The sequence below is a fragment of the Acipenser ruthenus genome, chromosome 1, assembly GCF_902713425.1.
Source record: "Acipenser ruthenus chromosome 1, fAciRut3.2 maternal haplotype, whole genome shotgun sequence".
NCBI classification, from domain to species: domain Eukaryota; kingdom Metazoa; phylum Chordata; class Actinopteri; order Acipenseriformes; family Acipenseridae; genus Acipenser; species Acipenser ruthenus.
The window spans coordinates 22,527,173-22,549,006 of NC_081189.1; positions in this window are offsets into that span (position 1 = coordinate 22,527,173).

The following is a 21,834-nucleotide window of genomic DNA, read 5'->3' on the forward strand; positions in this document are numbered from 1 at the left end:
TGATTATAGTTTAGATGTGGGCCATACAAAGAGAAAGGTTCTTCAGCATTGTACTTTAATGTGTGTTTTTTAAAGATACAGATGCAGTAGAACACAGATGAACTAAACTCTATATTGGTTGCCTCTATTTGTTCCTGTAAATGCAGCTGTTTCTTTTTCCTTCTCAACACACAGCATAACCAGCAGCTGTTCAGCAGTGGTCAGACTGGTTGACTTCTGACTTGGGTAATGGAGTGGCACTTGGCATCTCAAGCTCAGATTTTCAAGGCATGATTTCGGAGGAAGTATTCCCCAGAGGGGACAGGATACCCTCTTCTATTAACTTTTATTTAACTGGCTTCATATGGATTAAGGATTACATTGAAAAGGATTACAGTTAAATTGAATTCAAAATGATGCTTTTACCATTTCATGCCAGTTCAATTGTTATTGGTTGTTTCTATGTTCTGCATTTCTCTTCTATTTAGGACTACAGAATTATTATTTTTTTTTTTACAGAATTATAATAACTGAATATAGATATAAACCAGGTAGTGGCATGGACACAACAGATCCATTGTTAAGTTAACATATATTGATTTAATATACCAGAACTGGACCCGTATAGACCCAGTAATCTAATATCGCCACAGTATAAATGTGTATTATTCATCACTGCCCATTTACTAGTGAGGCATGTGTAATTCCTGTAAAAAATCAGATTTTCATAACAGCAAATGTATCGAGTGAAAAATCCTGAAATATTATTGTGTGAGAACTGGGCTGTTTACTGCTTGTCGCTCTGATTCCGAGCTCCAGCAAATTCCCAGCAGTAGCTCCATTTATAAGCATGACGTACAACACTGCTGATTGGATGAGAAGGAAGAGCAATAGAACACTTCCATCTAGTTTTTATCTGGTTTTTAATGGAACATTATTTTGTTCCAATAAATAGATCTAGCTCAGTGTCTTCAAGTCCCATAATTCACATGATTTACCTGCAGTACATGTGCACACCCTGTATCAAGGAAGAAAAGTGGAAACACTCATCTAAACAGATGCAACCATGTACCATCAATCATTTGCTTAGTAATTTTGCTGCCTAGCCATGGTGACAAGCAATTTAGCTGCTGATATGAAATGATATCACAGTAATTATAAGATATCCATACGCTCTCAGAGAACAAGTGTAAATGAGCAAAAGGCATCTTGCTGGAAAATGTACCAATTTCTTTTCTTGCAACGTCTCATTTACCTACAATCAATATCTTTTAGATGTGTTTCCTATAGGTTATTATTTTTGCAATTGAAGGTTATGGATGTAATTGCCCTGGAGATAAAGTGGCCAAATCCTGAAAAATGCACTATAAAAATATATATCAGATTTTTGTTTCAAGCAGTTTTTGTTGTTGTTTTAATTTGTATTGCATTCTTGCAATTAATAGAGACCTTTTCATCTTAATAGCCTTTGATGACAAACACAAACTGAATAAAATAAAAACAGGTCTGACTCCAACTTAAATAAGATACATTTAAAAATACAAAATAGTACCAAATAACACAGACTAAATAGACATTGAAGAAAATATGGTTTACCAGATTAAAACAAAAAAAGTATTTTTATGCTAAACATTTTGACAATACTATCCACCAAACACAACCACTTCTCTTTGTGTTCTTTCATATACCAGTAAACTATTTTATTAAAATAAAAGTAAATGGTGGTAATACAATTAGGCAATCATCTCAAAATGGCTTTATGGATTATATTAGTGTATTTGACAGCAGTTGCTGTTGAACCTGAAATGCATTCAAATTCAAAAGTACAGGCTCCATATGATTATAGTTCATATGCGGGCCATATAAAGAGAAAGGTTCTTCAGCATTATACTTTAATGTGTGTTTTTTAAAGATACAGATGCAGTAGAACACAGATGAACTAAACTCTATATTGGTTGCCTCTATTTGTTCCTGTAAATGCAGCTGTTTCTTTTTCCTTCTCAACACACAGCTTAACCAGCAGCTGTTCAGCAGTGGTCAGATTGGTTGACTCCTGACTTGGGTAATGGGGTGGCCCTTAGCATCTCAAGCTCAGATTTTCAAGGCATGATTTCGGAGGAAGTATTCCCCAGAGGGGACAGGATACCCTCTTCTTCTATTTAACTGTGCTCATATGGAAATGAGTCTACAGCACCAGGACTTGTTCCTTACAGCAGAGTGCATCACTCAGAGAAGTACAGACAAAGGATTAGCTGATTTAAACCTTTATGCAAGGTGACAGCTTAAGTGCTTCCATGCTACTCACTCGCTTCAGCCCATCTGCGCTACAGAAATGTCACTAGTAAGAGCAACATATTGGCAATGCTACAAGAGGATCGTTCTTCGTTAGTCACTCGGCTAGAACAGCAGTGGATTGGTTTGTGATGTTCTTAAAAAAACAGTTTCTATCAGTACATGTACTGTATTTATTTATTATGTTTAAAAATGTTCATGTACGTATTCAGCAGTTGTCACTGTAGTCAAATAAAGGTCACTGAGGACAAGACGGCCTTGGTTTTAAATACACAATAAATGGGAGATTAAAATACCTTTTCTGGAGTAATACAGTGATTCCTTCTTTGATAAGAAGAGCGCTACGAGTGTAATGTTTGAATGATATGAAGAAGGCCATGAAGTGGTACATCCTAAAAATAGTAACACTGTGACAACACAACCTATTTGTTCTTACACTTTGCCAAACATAGTGATTTTACAGTATTGTTAATACTACTGCCTTCCAGTAGTTTTAATGCATGATAAAATGTACACTTTTTCTTACCATCTTTACCTAACTATCAGCTATAGCGCATGGTACACATCTTACTATGTATTGTGCCTTCCGGACGTTAGTGAGAATGAATGCGGGTTCAATATGTTTGTAAGATTATTACTGTTTCTTATGCTTCTCAGACTTCCAATGCTAAAGTGAGGCAAATTATTCCATAACTTAAAAATGAAGAACCATCAAATTAAGATTAGAATTCATGAATGTATTAAAAACATTATTTTATTTATTGTCTGCAGAGATATACTGAGTCACAGTTGGGAAACAAACTCATCAGCTGTTATGAAGACCAGTTGCACATCATTATGATTGTGTTATAAATACATAATAGAGAGATAGACTCTACTGTACCTGTGATGAAGTGCTGCCCTCTATAATGAGACCTATTATTTTCTCTTTGTACATGTTACCGCTGGGTGTGATAATCCGTAAACATGGTGTTAACTGTCACTGCTATGCCAATGAAAACACAGCTCTACATCTCTGTAAAACCTGATGACACCCTGGCTTATCAGCCTTAGCTGAATGTTTTACTGATGTGAAAAGGTGGAAGTTCCACTTTTTTTTTTTTTTTTTTTTTTTTTTACAGTTAAACACTGATAAGACAGAGGCTCTGCTGTTAGGTTCTCAGCAGCAGGTAGAAGCAACAACATCCTAAAAATAGATCTGGGCAATTTGACCAGAAACCTAAAAACAGAAGTGAAAAATCTAGGGTTCTTATTTGACTCACAATCACATATTCGCAATGTCACCAAAGTGTCCTTTTACCATTTGCAAAACATTGCTAAAATTAGGCCATTTCTCTCCTTGTTTGATGCTGAGAAACTAATTCATGCTTTTGTGTTTTCCCGACTTGACTATTGCAATGCTCTGTTCACTAGGCTTCCAGGTCACGCCACAAATTATCTGCAGTTATACAGAATGCAGCTGCTGGGCTTCTCAGAACGAAAAAAAGAGACCATATGTTGTGCTGGCTTCACTGCACTGGCTCCCAGTGAAGTTTAGAGTTGATTTTAAAATTTGACTTCTGACTTATAAAGCACTTAAAGGTATAGCACCAGATTATATAAAGGAGCTTCTAGTCACATATATACCTTCTCGTGATTAAAGATCAGCTGATGCGGGCCTTCTGTGCCTCCCACAAGTGAACATAAAAAGGAAGAGAGAGAGAGCTTTCAGTCACTGTGCTCCCAGACCGTGGAATGCACTGCCACCTCATATCAGAAGTGCTACATCAGTTGATGACTTTAAGTCAAAATTGAAAACTTATTTTTTTAGGATTAGCTTTTTAATACTGTACTTTTAACTGTGTTTCTCTTTTTTCTCTATACAAATGTATTATATTTGGATTTTCTTCTGTTTTTTATATTAGCTTTTATAAAACTGAATTCTAAACTCAGTTTTTCTTTCATTTCTATGCACACAAATTGTATTTTGATGTTCTTCTGTTTTGTCCTTTACAGCGCTTTGTATGAAAGGCACTATATAAATAAAGTATTGATTGATTGATTGATTGATTGATTGATACTACAAAGACCAATGGAAATGTCCTTTTCACTGTCTGTGGTACCAAGGATTTACAGGTACACACTAATCCTGTCTGTCTATACAAACTAGGAAAGAAATTCAATTAATTAATTGCTGTTGCCAAACCAGTCATGTAACTTCCAGTACATGCTTCACCTCTCTTCTATATAAGTACTGTGATTTCCGGGAGAGCCTTACTGCACTGCAGTGTGAGTTACCCTGTGCCACAGCTGCCATCTTGTGGTGAAGAATAGGACAGCAAGGTTTTTTTGTGCTTTTGATAAACACTGCCATTCCATCAGACCTTAGTTAAAAGAAGTGTGGATTAGGTGGAACGTTTGGCATTACAAAATGGCCCTGACTAATCAAGCATTATGGCTGTGAAGTGGTCAAAATAGACTGGACAGATTTTAATATCTAGCATGACAAACAGTGTTACATTTTCTCAGTAAGTGGATGATTAATTTTCTTTTTTTTTTTTTTTCAAAACTACACAATAATGACAATATGTTAAATGCTTAACATTACTTATTGGTGGCGTGGGAATTTTGACCAAATTCTTCATCAAATCATATATCAAGTCCTTTCCCTTTTTCACTTGACTGACTGTAGCAAGCCATGGATTTGCAAGAACACACTATTCCCTTCAGTCTTCCTGCACTGCACATTCTTCTAGACCAGAGGTCTCCAATCCTGGTCCTGGTGAGCTACAGGGTCTTCTGGTTTTCATTTCAACTGAGGTCTCAGTTACTTAATTGAACCAATTATTGGCTTAATTAGTCAAGATTAACATGTGTTCGAGATCTTTAGCCACTAATGATGCAAATACACCTATAAAACCTGCAGGATTAGGGCTCTCCAGGACCAGAGTTGGAGACCCCTATTCTAGACTAAAGCTACATGATCCGATCAGCCCTGTGCAATTGCTGCCACCTTGTGGTTAAAAGTGGGAAATTATGGTGTCTTGCACTTGAGTCAACCTGTCTTAAACATGCCTGCATATGTTAGGACCACCTGGGCCGTCAATAGTGAATCTTCATGTTTAAACAGTATTCCTTGTGTCAAACCACTATAGGACCCTTGGATGAGTAGTTTTGACAATCATCTCCTCTTTAAACATATGCTAAATATGTTAATGAGCAAGACATCTGACAAGCAGCATGATCCCCCTCCTTTTTCTAGGAAAGCAGTAAAACTGTGGATGGGGAGTTTGTTGCCAGAAAACTTCACTCAGACTACTTTCTCACTAAATATCATATTTTTAAAGAGAAGACGATTATCTATTCAGGAATAACGAGATATTTAGTAAGTAAAGGGTCTGAGTGAAGATAAATTGTCATTACAATTCTCACCCCTAGTCTTGCTGTAAATCATTTGCTGTTTCCAAACTTTTGAACACTACCATATATAGAAACATTCTTACTCAAATATGATGAAACATGGTTAGTCTATTCTTTAGCACGATACATTTAGAGTTTCAAAATTAAGAATATGGGGGTAAATGGAGGCATCTATCCATTTGTCTTTATAAACTTTCATTTTTACATGTGCTTACTTAATTTTTCAATTCTCAGCAGTTCTCTCTACTTCTGTGACCTTTACCCAGCCTCCCCATGCTTCTCTCCTACAAAATGGAAGTTGGCACATATGAAGTTCATTACTTATGGTCATGCCTAATAGGTGTGCAGTGTTTGTTCCTGTAGACTTGTTTTTGACAAAAAGATTTTAAAGCAATGGAAAGCAATTAACATTATATGACTTGTTAAATGGCAATCGCATGTTAGATAAGAGACTCACGATGCTGCCTTATTGTATTACACTGACTGGATTTCTACTGAGTATCTTTCATGCAGCTTGACTAGAAAGGTTCTTTGTCCTGTTCACAAGTACAGCGATTGGCTAACTGCATGAAACAATCTCTGGCCTACATTAAAACTATCACAGCTTATGTGTATGACCCTTTAGAAAACTGAATAGCAATGCAGTTTAGCATAGCTTTTATTAATAATATTATTATTATTATGAATGTATTTTTTTGTTGGTTGGTTCTGATTATGGCCCAGATGAATTCTGGAATTTTTATTTAATTAACACAACATAATGTGTTTGCTTGTTTGTTTTTTTACTGTCAAATGGCTCCACCTTTATAATCATTTACCATGGTAAATGTATATAGTATAGTAAAGCACAGTGAAGTATTGTAAATCAAACAGTAATAAAACCAATGGAAAATAGCATAACCATATGAAAACTGCAAAATTACTGTGCAAATTTACCATACATTACATTTGAATCTACTTACTGTTTAATATATTATCAATACTGGTAACAATATAGGAGGCTGTGTGGTCCAGTGGTTAAAGGAAAAGGGCTTGTAATTAGGATGTCCCTGGTTCAAATCCCGGCTTAACCACTGACTCATTGTGTGACCCTGAGCAAGTCACTTAACCTCCTTGTGCGCCGTCTTTCGGCTGAGACGTAATTGTAAGTGACTCTGCAGCTGATGCATAGTTCACACACCCGAGTCTCTGTAAGTCACCTTGGATAAAGGCATCTGCTAAATAAACAAATAATAACAATACAATCAATCAATCAATCAATGTTTATTTTATATAGCGCCGTTCATAGTGGACCACCATCACAAAGCGCTTTAAAAGATAGTGAGGAGCAATGCATAATGCATTAAATACAGTGAAATGCAGGGCATTGTCCATTAAATGCAAATAGTAAAAAACAATGCAAATACATTGAATACAGGCATACTACATTAAATAAAAGGCTAGGATGTGAATTCTAAACATTGTGGATGCGTGTGTCAAGCAGAATCCTACAAATAAGATGGAGTGAAAAACCTGAAATAGCAATTTAGACAACAGTGTGTAACAGACATCAGGCTTAAAGAGCATTGAAAGCAAGAGGGAACAAGTGGGTCTTGAGAGGTGATTTGAAGCAAGCGACTGTGGGAGCTGCACGCACTAAAGCTGGGAGAGAGTTCCAGAGTCAGGGCCATGAAGCTAAAAGAGCGCTCTCCGGGTGTGGTGTACTTTTACTTGGGTATAACAAGCAAGTCTGAGTCAGAGGACCTCAGCTTGCATGCAGGGACATAGTGGATCAGCAGGTTGGAGAGATACTCTGGACCTGTGTGATGAAGGGCCTTGTAAGCAAGCAGGAGAATTATGAAAGTAATCCTGAACTTTACAGGTAGCCAGTGCAGCTGGGCAAGACAGGGGGTAATGTGATCATGTTTTTTACATCAGGTAAGGATCCTAGCAGCGGCATTTTGAACCAGCTGCAATCGGTTTATGGCACGTGATGGAAGACCACCATAGAGAGAGTTGCAGTAGTCGAGTCGAGAGGAGAGGAATGCATGACAGAGTATCTCTGCATCTGAGAGGGGATACAGTACATCCCCAGGCAGTCATACTCTATATCGTCTTTAAATATATTGTAGCTCTTCAATAGATTGAAGATAATGTCAAAACAACAGGAAAGGATCACCTCACTCGAGCACAGATTAACCAGCTGAGGAAAATGACGTGTGTGATCCTTTCTCAATCTTTCTAAACTGTGATAGAGTCATTAATACCTTGCTCTGAACCCTGTAACACATACAAGAAAAAATGATACCGTATCATGCTTGACAGTTAATCAGTGTACTGACTGGTGCCTAGTCTAATGTGAATTACTTATTTGGCAGCAAAGGCAATGCTACAGGACATACCTATATAACTTATTTCCTTGACAGTTTTAGATGGCAAATATAAATATCCTCTATGCATCATTTTAAGAGTGAATAAGCATAATTACAATTACTGGTACATGATACTGTACTAATGGGCAAGGCCAAGCTCCATCCATAACTTCAAACACTCTCATACATTCTCAGGTAAAGTCTAATTGACAAATGTTTTGCCTAATACTGTCTTTGTGTATGAAGACATTACAATAGACAAATTGTTATCAGTAGTCCAAGACCATATATCCCATTACATTGCATAATATAAAAACTGAAGAAAAAAAAACTGAAAACAAAAACAAAAAACATGCATGCTTAAAACAGCAGATGGTGCTGCAGGTTCATAAATGATTATTCCATGTGTCCAGCAGGGGGCACAATAAAACTGTTCATGTAGTAAAGATGCCCTTGGATTAGAATGACAGACACTGATCATTTAAGTCTGGAGTTGTTGGATTGCAGCTCATATTGAAGCCTGTAGCAATTTATCAGACCTGAGTTTGCCTAATTTGTTTTAGTAATTTAATAATGCGTTTTAATATAGTAAAAATAGGCACAAATTGGACCACTATTCCCCAAGACTGCATTTCCCCTATTTGCTATATAGCTATAACTGTGTTTTGACAGATCATTGTACTCCAGTATGCTTTCCTTTGCTTATAGATCCATTAGCAGTGTATAATAGACAAGATACGGGTCAGCGTCTCAGGACTATATTGGTCTCTTAGTCAGACAAAAAAAAATGATAATGGTTGCTGGTAGCTTTTATCAATATCCTGATTAATTAAACATATGTGAGCCTGTCCCTGGTCTGAGTCTGATGAAACAGCTCAGAAAACAAAGTAAGAGACCACCATTTGAATTGATGACTGTAGTTAACAGTGTATTTTCATTTTAAAACGTGCTATCAGGCCTCACTGGTAGGAAATCTGTAACACGTGCACTTCCTGGTCATTTCACCTCAGCAGTATCTACTGGGTCAAAGTGTGTTACTGGCTGAAATCATATCAGTCAGTAGGGGGAGTTGCTAGTTGGTTAAGGACAGGAAAGAAGCCATTGAAGGGGTGGGGACGATGTCACCCTTCAAGTGAAGCGCAAGACTAATTGAAAGCATGGCTTGCAAACATATTTATTTTATTTAATTAATTATCAGATAAGCCAGCTTTAAAATAAAAATACATCTTTAATATAACATGTGCTTCTTTCGAAACTGCACATTTGAAACATACCATATTTTCAGCTGCAAGTGCTCAACAGACAAGATTATTTTGTTAGGTACAACCACTTTAATAGAAAGGATATACAGAATTAAAATTAGCTCAATATTTCATCTTACTCAATAGTAAGCTACATACTGTAGATACTTGTCATGTCAACTGTGATTAAGACTGCTTATAGATTCAGTTACCAGAAACACAGGGAACTTTCTGATTTTCCAAGGTCTTGGACTGCCTATAAAGGCAACATTATTCTTAATCTGACAGAGTTTCACAACACAGTGTCTACACTGCACTGCAGCCATTACTAAATGGTGTCTCTCAATTGAGCAGAAAATGTTTCATTAGGGTAGGGAGATTTTTAAAAACCCACTGAAACCTTTCTATGACCCCACCTGTGAGAGCCCATGCCCCAGACTAGAGAATACGTTGCCATTGTCATAGAAGATTGTTTAGTAATGGTCAGGCAGGGGGAATGTCATTAAATAGACAGCATGACCCATATGGGCTCTTGGCATTTCCACTGTTACCGAGGAAAATGAACATGATCTAAGGCGGTGAGCAGGATTTGTGATGCATCTGTATCCCTTTTTCCCCATTGTATTTAGCATGAGGTATCTGACAGGGAGCAGCTGACTTGCTCCACATGCTCCAGTCTAAACAGAGAGCTGGCAGGCATGCAGTGAGTTTACATGTCAGCGAGCTTTACATGAAAAGTGGGGCAGCCCTTTCAAAACACCTACATGAAATATGTGGTCACATAAGGAAGAATGTGTCATGTTATTGGATTTGTAGGATTGCAATTGTGAAGTTTACCAGACATTCACATCTTTACATCTTCAGCTCTGCAAAAGAAATGAAATTCCGTTTCACATCAGGAACAACCAGCAGGCCAGCCTGGGAAGATCTAGGGGTACAAACTGGCTGATAAGGACAAAGTAATTCAGTGAGGTAAGCAGGACCAGTACCACTGAGTGAGCAATAAGTCAGGAGAAGTAGTTTAAAAGGGATTCGATACTTGATAGGAAGACAATGAAGTTTAGCCAGGACTGGTGTAATGTGGTGGTACTTTTTCATACCAGTCAAGATTTGCTTTGGATTGAAGGCCTGCATATAGGGAGTTACAGTAGTCAAGCCTAGTGGTTACAAATGAATGGATCAAAATCTCAGCATCAGTGAGAGAGAGAAAACGTCAAACTTTGGCAATCTTCCTTAAATGGAAAAAAGAGGATTTGACAACAGAAGAAATATGCGTCTCAAAATCCATTGTGGCGTCTAAGTGTACCCAGAATTAACATCCAAGTGAGCTAGTGGAGATTCACCAAATTTAACATATTGTGTTCGTCCCGATGGATAAGACACAAACCAATCAAGAACAATACCATCTATCCCGACAGCAGATTTTAGTATAGAGTGGTTTAGTATCGAAGGCAGCTGACAGGTCCAAAGACAGAGAGGGTGAACCCAAGTCAGAATTTAACAAGAGGCCCTTTAAGACACAAACTAAAGCCATCTCAGTGCTGTGATTAGGCCTGAAGCCAGATTGGAAAAGCTCAGATATGCCATTAGTGGTAAGATGTTCTTGAAGTTGTTTGGCCACAATACGTTCTAATGCTTTATGTTTTTCATGCATCAATCAAAGCCATCGTTTTATTACAACACTCATACAACCACACCCTCATAATACCATATAACAAAGTACTTTATACTGACAAAAACCCACATAATACTAATTAATCAATCAAGGATATATACACAAATACATACCACACACACAATATATACAGATGTACATGCACAGGGCCTCAGCCCTGCCACAAGTACTAATAAGCAAATTGTAATTAGGATTAATGTGTGCTGGCGTTAGCTAATAGCAGTGTGTTAAATAATGTACTGATAAGAAACTAGTACCAGTAATTAGGATATTAGTTAATAGGAGTTACTGTTTCTTACCTTAATACACCAATCTTCTTTTAATCCAAATAAATTGTCATTGCCACACTCCATACTGAACCTTGCTCTGTCTTGTACGGAAGTGGGCCTTAAAAACTATAAACCTAATCTGAAAATACAATAGATCTGCCTGAACACACAGAGCATGTCTGTCACCAGAGCTTAATATTTAAAATATGTCAGTGGTGGTAATAAGAACATAAGAACATAAGAAAGTTTACAAACGAGAGGAGGCCATTCAGCCCATCTTGCTCGTTTGGTTGTTCGTAGCTTATTGATCCCAGAATCTCATTAAGCAGCTTCTTGAAGGATCCCAGGGTGTCAGCTTCAACAACATTAAATGTGCAGCAGAGGCTCGATTTGAACAAGAAAAAAAAAAACAACAAAAAAACACTCCAGGAGGATGCACTATGAATCCTTAACACTAAATATTTTCATTTAGCTACAGTACCTCATTTTTTTTCTTCCAAAGGTGAAAAAGATTAAGGTAAACTTTGGTTTATTGTTGCTCAAATAAACATAGCTGTGTGCTCTGCAGGGCTGGTTTCATTTTGCACAGCTTATCCAGCTTTAATAAATCCGCCTCTGTATCTGAGGACCAGATCTTGAGATATTCAATTTCACTCCTGACAGCAAATACTTCATGTTCTCAAACTCGCCCGTGTCGGCCTGTAATGCTGGCTACAAGAGCAAGGGTTATTGCATTTTAAAGCAAGCAAAGCCTTGCCTTATTAAAAATTGAATGGAATGTGTTACACATCGGCTCCCAGCAGAATGAGATTAAGTTCAAAATCTGGTTTGTGTGTCTTGTATGAAAAAGGTAGGGAGTTTTAAAAGCTACAGATGGTGACCGTGCCCAGGATTACTTTGCATAGAAAGGTTAGAGCAGTATGAGTGGATTTCCTACAGCTACACTCTGATTACAGAATAGCAATGCACATGTTTTAAATAATCCATACACATTTTGGTTTGCTTAGACTTTGCCTTGAGATAAGTTCACAGTGATGTTCTAAAAATGTAGGTAAGTCAAAAACGAAAAACATTCATCCATCGCTTAGTTCCTTATTCAATGCTTCAATAATGCACCACTGCCAACAGACCATCAGACCATCAAGAATACTGCAATCCCTTTCTACTCAGCACCCTTCAGCTAACTTCCCATCAGCATCTGGTAATAATGTTCCAGCTCATAGGACTGTATCTTTGTGGAACTGTAACAACTCCTACAGGGTGTAATATGATAATATCAGTTTTCTGTATTGGAACTAGGGGTCAGTTACATATCATGTGCATTGGAATTGAAGCCCCCCTTCAGTCTCCAGGCAGAGTGAACCATGTGTGTCCTGTGTTTATGTCACATTGTAATGATGACACTGGCTGCACTTAGTATTTTTAACACCTGAGACTGTCCAGCTTGATTTTGCTAGCTACTATAGTATGTCCAGAGTCTATAGATTCTGCTAGGAAAGTAGGTGTCAGTAGTGGAATGAAAGAGACCCAGAACGGATGTAAGGTTTTATGCCAGAAGCAGCATGCCAATCAACCTGTATGTACAAAATGCAGGGAGAAAGTATCCTGGGGACCAAGTTGAGTGTAAGACTCCCTCAAAGTCAATAGGACATTTTCACAAAACATTTGTTAGTGCTATGTTTGGAGCATTTGTTTTCTAAAAGGAAAATGATAATGTTCCCAAACTGGAAACACACAAGGTGCATACACACTACATGCAATAAAATGTACCTCATGAGTTATTTTTCTGAAACTTTGTAACATTAAGGTTTTGGTTAAAACTGGCCTTAATACTTTGTAAATGTGGACCTATGTGTGTACAGTAACTTGTCTTTTGGTTTGATTTGATACTCATGCCTTTGCTGAAATACAGTCTCCACCATGAGGAAAACCCAGAATGTACAGCCTACCAATCCCAATCAATCAATGGAGGCTGTGTGGTCCAGTGGTTAAAGAAAAGGGCTTGTAACCAGGAGGTCCCGGGTTCAAATCCCACCTCAGCCACTGACTCATTGTGTGACCCTGAGCAAGTCACTTAACCTCCTTGTGCTCCGTCTTTCGGGTGAGATGTAGTTGTAAGTGACTCTGCAGCTGATGCATAGTTCACACACCCTAGTCTCTGTAAGTCGCCTTGGATAAAGGCGTCTGCTAAATAAACAAATAATAATAATATACAGTGCCATCAGGAACTACCCCCAATTCAACATAAACATCTGAAAATGAGAACAGCCCTGCATATGCAATACTGAGTGCACAAAGAAAATCATTCACATATTTACACATATATGTATGTGTGGAGTGTTAGTCTGCCTTGTGGAGTTTGATATTTCCTGTGTAACGCTAGTCATGATGTATGGAGTGGGACTATATATACACAACATGTCAAGATACAGGTTCAGGAAAAGTCTGGATAATTATTAATGCTGGAATCAATGCGGGAGATATTTGTGTACTCGTTGGTAACAAATGGCAGCAATGTATAATAATAAAGGCTGGGCAGATTTCAAGCCTATAAAACCACCAGTTAGGTGCTTAAAATCTGTCACACCTCTGATAATGATGTTTGAAATGGCAACAAAGGCCCATACAGTCTAGCGTTACAAACAAACAAATAATTGTTTAATATTCAGAGAGAGTTGGAGAAAGCCACACTTCTTGATTGTGATTGAAGAGAGGTTTTACAGGCTTTGCATATCTGTGACGCTTTGATTAATAACCCTATTACTGTTGCTTCAGGATAAATGACTTGCTCCTTTTCATATAGCATCAACAAACAGCATTAAGTAAACAGTTTAACCTACAAAAGATGACACTGACGCTTTCCTTATAATACTGATTCATTAAGCCATACTTCCAAATTTCATGTAAAATTGCAATTGAAATGTTTTAAACTCAATTTACAGTCCATCATTCAAAGAGTAGAATACTGCTAAAGAAGACACATTCTATTAGTTGGGGGAACCAATTCTGCCATAATAATCAATTTTTAATTAATCTCTGTGCATAGTCAGGAGATGCTGATTAGTTTTACAGACGTTAGACCGGGAAGTAATTCAATGTAATATATTATTTAGTAAAAAAAAAAGTGAGTTGAGTGATGGAACTTGTCATGCAATTAAGTCAGGCAACAATATTATGACCCAATGGGCAAATTCATACAGTTTGTAAACAGGTTTGGAAAGGACACTTTATTTGGTTTAGTGTGCCAAAAGGGACACATAAATGAATTAGCATGATGAAAAAGAAGACTGAAGTATAAACTTTAAGTAGTGAGTCTGCAAATTAGATTTGTTGCTGGAGGGTGGAGCAAAGTAAAATACATCATTGTGTATGCTAGTTCCTCAAAAAAATTCTGTGTGTGCACACACTGGAACCACTACCGCCTCCCCAGGCTTGCCATAAGGGCTTAGATTAAAAAAAAAAAGAAAAGTCCATTGTGACATGCCAAGCAAAAACTTAAAACTAAAACAAAGAATAATTCAAATCTCTGCTGCTGTATTCATATGCAGACTTGCAAAGACACATTAAACTAAAAAATGTCTTAGAAGTGGAGGAGGACATGCTTGCAGTGTTTTGAAACGCAATGTTGAATGCAAGACTAATAACCATTCAGACACAACGAAAATACAAATGCCATGCACAAAAAACTTAACAACTTATACAGTGTTTCTCTTAGACTACAATAGACTGTGAACTAACCACTAATTTCCTGATTTCCTGCGTAAACAGAAGGTGCAGGATAACTAACCAAGTTAGTTGGGTTAGGACTAAAACCAGGACATAATAATTTTACATGTTCACACTAATAGAAAACAACATTTAAAACACATGCACATTTTATCCTGTCTGTGGTGGTCATAGTACTCAATTGGATCTGCCGAATTGGTAATTTTAATTCTTGACACTGCTGCAAACACCAACAGAGCAGAAAAAAATCTGGTAAAATTGATCAAAATAACGGATACAAAATCAAATGCATTTATTTTATGCATGGTTTAGCAATGTTTATGTGTCACATGAATAATCATCCTTGTTTAAGAATCAAAATGTTTCTGGTTGTTTAGAATTAGTACACTGGGGTACACAAAGCTATACTTTATTATACCGTTCATGTCCATAATACTGCTGTGGACAACTGTAATCACCGGCTTCTGCATAGTGAAATACCACTTGGTTGTCAATCAAGGATAATTGTTCATCTGGTACCTGGACACTAAAAGCCCCCAAAAGTTTCCTTCAAAGAGGGGTTTTTACTCTTTGTGTTGCCTCATGCTTCTGAAGGAAAGTATACTAAATATATGTCTTGTACGAAAAGAAATGTCTATAAGGTTACATTGCCTTATTCAATTGAGAGTCCTTTACATGCTCTCTGAAGCAAGTCAACCTAGATGGAGAGGACTACTACTACCACTACTACTACTAATAATAAATGCTAAAGCACATTGAAGTGTGGTAAAGTACAGTAAATATGCGGTACAATCAGCAAAAATAAAAAAGTCATACAAAGTTTGGAGTTAGTGGATGCTGAAGTTTGAATTCAGAGCATGTCTTATCAACCTTTGTACTCTTACATGTACTGACTGAACAGCTGGCATTTTAAAAGCTGGGGCACAAGTGCAGTAGATGCCACATTTTAAAACTTGATGTATCGTGAATGATGGCTAATCAAAGACACCTGCTCCCTGTCCTTGCCTTCCTGAGTCAAGAGCAGGCCTATGTGCAGAGATGTGCAGCACTCTGACTCACAGGCGACCCGTCTCTGTGTGTACGCAGTTTGACCCTTCACGTTCACACTCTGGTGATCAGTTGTTTTTCATTACATTCGCTGTCACTTCTTTTCCACCTGACATTTCTTTGTTTTTTTTTTATTTTCTAGACCATCCAAAAATCTAAATTACATGGTCAATGGATAATGTAAATTAAAACCGTATTATACAATGGCAATAAAAATTCCTAAGCTCTGATTGGTCAGCCTTGCACTAGACCCGTGATGTTATCCCACTGAAAACCTAGACAGACATATCAATCTACCACAACAGTCAATAACACAGAATAAATTACACAATTCCTGAAGTGAATTTTACCTTAAATAGCATGACAACTGTGGAAACCTCGTTTGGCAAAGAGCCTTCAAACACAGAGCAGCCAGGAGACCAAACAGCACCTCTCAATGAGAGAAAAAAAAGACACCTTGAAATCAACACAAATACAGACTTAAAAACTGTCACAATAGAGCACCTTAATATAGTTCTACAACAATTGTATGCTTATGTCAGAAATAGCTCCGGAGAGCCGTATGTCATAAGCAGTTACCTGGGGCTCAGAGCGGGCTTAAACAGACACTTAAATGAACCCTAACCCTGAGCCATAACATTAATATACTATCAAATGCAGAGTTCAGCTCTGCAAACAATGTGTTCATGGCATACCTACAAAACTTGAGAAGTCCTATTGTTATTAACTCACTGTAAACAGAAATAACACTTGTATATCTGTTAGAACATCATAGTTATACTTTACTACATTTGTAAATGGAAAACAGGAACTATTTTATGAGGCGGAATGTTACTTCCACATTTTTCTAATTAAAATCACTTTTAAGCATATGAAATGAGTCTTATTTGCTATTTTTTTACAGTGCGAGCCATTGTATAATAGGAATATTGCACTCCAGATTGTGTGTTGTGCTGGGATAACATTACTTCCCGGGAGTTGGACCCACCACCCAAGGCGTGATGTTATCCCAGCACAACACATGCCCTGTAGTGCATTATTCCTTTAATAACAACTACTCTTGAGCACCTGAATATAGTTTTCTATGATTAAAGCTGTGAGAGTGCATCACTTAATCCTAGCAAAACTATGTACTATCCAACTGTAAACAGCATAAATCTTTTAAGAAAATATATACAGTAGATTTTTTTTTTTTACATTAGAAAAGCAATAATTATATTTAAATATTTAAACAGACAGCAAGCAAATACCATGTTGGTTATTACAAATTCTGAAATAATCAATACTTAAATATCAGAAATATATTTTTTCTTTCCTTCTGTTGTTGCCATTCTCCTAACACAGGTGTCTGTGCTCATTTTATTTCAATAAAAGTGAGTCTGAGTCATAGAAACTTCAGTGCCCTTCAAAAAGGAAAATATCGCTGCTTTATCTCTCCCCTAACATTTTGTGGCACCCTAACTTTCAGGAGTTTTTAGATGCTGCTTAAGAGAAACCCCTAGTCTCCCTGCTAACAAAGCCACTCTCACTATGAGAGTGCATTATGACGTTCAAATTTAGTGTATTTTTATTATTATTATTTTTTAGTACTGAAAGGACTTTCCAGTGGTTCTCATGCACAACACACTGGGACTAAATCGTTACCATTAAAAATCCTACCGTTTCCTAAATGGTTATATAAACCTGGATTATACTGATGCATGCCCTGATAATTATAGTGATAGTTCTTCAAAGTTTCACTGAACTATATAGATTGTAGTCTTTTTGTTGTTATCGAAATTCAATATATTATATTTATCTTGGGTGCATTGAGGAAAACCACATTTGTTTTCCCGTTTTAGATCTGAAAGCAATGTTCTTTCTCTGTCCTTGCTGCCATCCTTCCTGCTCGGAAAGGACATTAAGAGGGACAACAGACTATAAAAGAAGGAGTGAAGTGGTTTATAAATACCTGATTCCAAGGACCATTCCCCAGGAGATTACAAGGCAGAAACAAGAACTACATCTAGTAGAACTCATCAGAAACAGGGGTAATAGGTTGTACATTCTTTTCACTTCTTTATCTTCAGTCCTCAGAGAACAACTGTACAATACAGTGTCCTTTCCATAAAGCTCTCTAGACTTCTTATTTGTGCTATCTAGTAAATCAGAATTTAACTGTCTTTCATTTGTAGTCCAAGTTTAAATAAGAAATAAATAACCGACCTCCAACAATGACAGTCAGGCCTCCCTGTTTCCCAGTAGTATTATATATCCATTTGCGTACAGTATTTGTATTTACTATTATTATTATTATTATTATTATTATTATTATTATTATTATTATTATTATTATTATTATTATTATTATTATTATACTTAATAATACTTAAAACATAATATCTACAGAATGTTTAAGTGAGTTTTGAACCACCCTTAATTAAAAAGGCAAATGCTATTGAATTATGTTATTTAGCACAGGATAAATACCAGATTCTGCCCAATGAAGTGCCCCCGGCAAGCAAGTTCTGCTTTTTTTCTTATTTATACTAAGTGCACTTAGATGTCCTCTCTATGTATAAGAAATGGCATGAAATGTGTTAGTACACAGCAAACAAACCAGATTTGATTAATGTGACTAAACTGAGCCAGATTAAATTGTTGTGTTAAAATCTTAAATTTCTTCTCTTGAAATGCCTCTTTCAACATGCACACGATGAGCTGCAATTTTCTTTGTATATGCCACGTCACCTGCATTCATCTGGCCTTGTGAGGGTGCACTTGGTGGAAAGTTTAATTTCAGGCCAAGCGCTTGCAGTTCTTTTTGAATGTCAAACCCCTTATCTGCCATTATCCCATCCCCCTTTTTAACATGCAACATTCAATCATGTTTTCAAGATGTTTCAGAAAGTTACTCTGTGTGGAGATCATCTTATCAGATATTGACCTAGAGAAGAGCATTGAGGTTAGGGTTAGGGTTATTTGCATTACAAAGGAAGACAGCCTTGATTACTCAGTCAGGATGCCTGGTGTCATGGGTGGGGACCTGAGCCAAGAAGGTTTGGGAACCCCTGGTCTAGACTCTATTCTTATAGCACAAACATGAAGACACGTGATGATTAATTTACCTGGTTTCGATATGTCTTCTGGGATGTATACAGATTGGCCAAAATAACAGTAAAGGAATACAGTATGGTCTTAATAGGAGCCAATGCAAAGCTCCCAGCACAGTGGAAGCAGAGTGGTAACAGATCTGTCTTGTTCATCATTAAAGGTTTCTGTTGGGTCACTGTGGCATGTGCTTTTTGGTATTATTATTTTTTTCAGACTGTCTTGATGAACACATTGCTCAATGCTGCCAGTTGCAAGGGCACATGCTTTCATGAAGTGCCTGAGGCCCTGCTTTGTCACACATGTAATAACTGAAACAGAAAATGATATACAAAGAAGAATACATGACTGTAGTTAAGTAGGTACATTCTGTGTCAGGGTGCTCCCCTAAATGCCTGTTGGAAGGTAGTAAATAAACTGCACCAGCACTAGGAAACATCAACACATTTATCACTTTGTAAAGTACGGTCCTTGTTGGGGGTGGTAGTGTTTATAAGTGAAGATTACAGGGTTTTTTTCTCATCTACAGAACGTGTCCTTTACTGGTCTGTTGCTCTGCGTGTAGGTGCATGCATGCATACAGTATAATAGTCCATATGCCTGTTGGTTTCCTAATGGATTTGATTTAATCAACAAGTTTAATAACACAGACGTCAACTGCACTCAAAATCACTGAGTCATGAACATTATCTGATCTACATTCACTTTCCCTTTAATTATTATTACCCTATGAGCAGACGCAAATAATATAGTTGAGCCTAAGGCCTGGCTGCATTTAATCATTACTGGTCACATTTAGCATACACATGTTCCAGCAGTAGACATGCTGGGAAAATACAGTTTCACTTTGAGATAAAGTACATGATAAACTTTTGCTTATAATTCATTCAGCCCTATCAGAGAAGGTTCGTAATTTTACATATGAGCTGTCTTTGATGCAGGAAAAATAAAACATTGACAATTAAGGCCAATTATCTACAGTAACAAAGACATTGTATTTCTGCATTTAATGAAAGTAATGGAGACACCTTATTTCTGAATCCTGATCATATACTAATCGGGATACTGATAATCAGGATTTCTGCTTAAATGGGGTACAACTCTGGGAGACGGTTCTTCCCAATGCTATTTATGTTGTGAGAACGCTTCTCCGGTCCTCTGAGAGTGAGGGTCTGTCCGATCCTGTCTGTCCCGTCTCCTAACACTCCTTAATAAAAGCCCCTCAGCCCTTGCAAGCGCCCCGTGAATCATAATGTGATGTGATTTCATTCTTTTACTTTTCATTAAGAAACAAAAAATTGTGATTAAGGTCATCCCAACTGCCTCTCGTTTAATTGGGACAGCCGCTTATTCAGGATATTTTTCCTTCTCCTGAGGCGTCCCGATAAAGAGGCGCTAACTGTAGTACAGTATGTCAGTTTATATATGGAAAACTACAAAGTGGTATGTAATTAAATATGTCAACATAACATTATTCAGCAGGTTTCATTCAACTTTATGAAGCACAATTTGTTCTTTCTATAGGGTGACCAAAACTTTAGCCCATAGCTGTACAGTGTAGGTGTAACTCCACTGAAACAACATTAAGGAAAGGGATATTTGTTCGGTAATGTTAAACACAATTTGCTCTTCTGCAAAATCTGATTGTAGTCTTTAAATAGTAATCATGTGTGTATATACCACAAGCAACCGTGTACATAAACAGACATTGATATATTTTTATTTATGAATGTATTTGTTGTTTAATGAGATTTGATTGTGTTTAAATTTAAAACTGTGTCCAGAATTATTGTTTTCTTTAATTGCAGGCTGTTCATTCTTCAGCCTGATGTTACAGCATGTCTGTGACACTTTCTTCTACATTTAATAAGATTTCAGCATTAATATTCGGCACAGCAGGCATAACTTGCTAGATAATTAACTGTGATGAGTTAGGTGTCGTTAGCCGAAGGCATTTAATGAAAAATGAGGTCAATTATGGACAGCAACAGAGACATCTTATTACTGAATCCTGACATCTGAGTTCCTAGTTTTGATGGAGTTGCTGAGTGTGGGCAATACTTTTCCAAAGCTGCTGCAGACCATCAGTCATGGACATGGTGGATGTAATCTGTTTGATTTATAACAGAGCAAAGTCAATGGGAAACGCATAACACTCAGCTGTTCTTCCCCCCTTGGCTACAAAGATAATTGATGTAGGTCGAGGGAACTGCATGGGTTATTGTAATTGTGAAACCAAATATTACACCGCAATAACCGCGTGTAAGTTTTAGATTTAATGTGCCTGTGCTTCTTAAGAAATCATTTATTGCGAGAATGTTGTACAGATTGCTGGACTGTAAATGAATGAACGCCTGTCCCAATAGGAGGGTGGACTTTCTTGAAAACAGGTTTGATATGCATTTCAAGTATATCCAACTTTGAGGTAGTAGAGGCCACAAAATCCATGAAAACCTTTGGCGGGCCATACATTTATTTTAGTAGGCTACATAATGCATAACTCAGAAATAATTGCTACAATACAGCATGTTAACATAACTGTGTAAAACTGTAAGTGCTCCTCTAAAATAGATCTGTGCAGAAGAGTGGGGGGTTAATAACTAATAATAACACAAATAAAATGTAATTCTTAACTTTTTTCAGTTTCCCTGAAATGCATGTACCTGTATTTGCCTACATACAAGGCATTTGGTCTTACCTCCATGTTCAGGAAAAAATCAAGTACAGATATGGGCAAAAGTTTTGCATCACCATATAGAATGAAC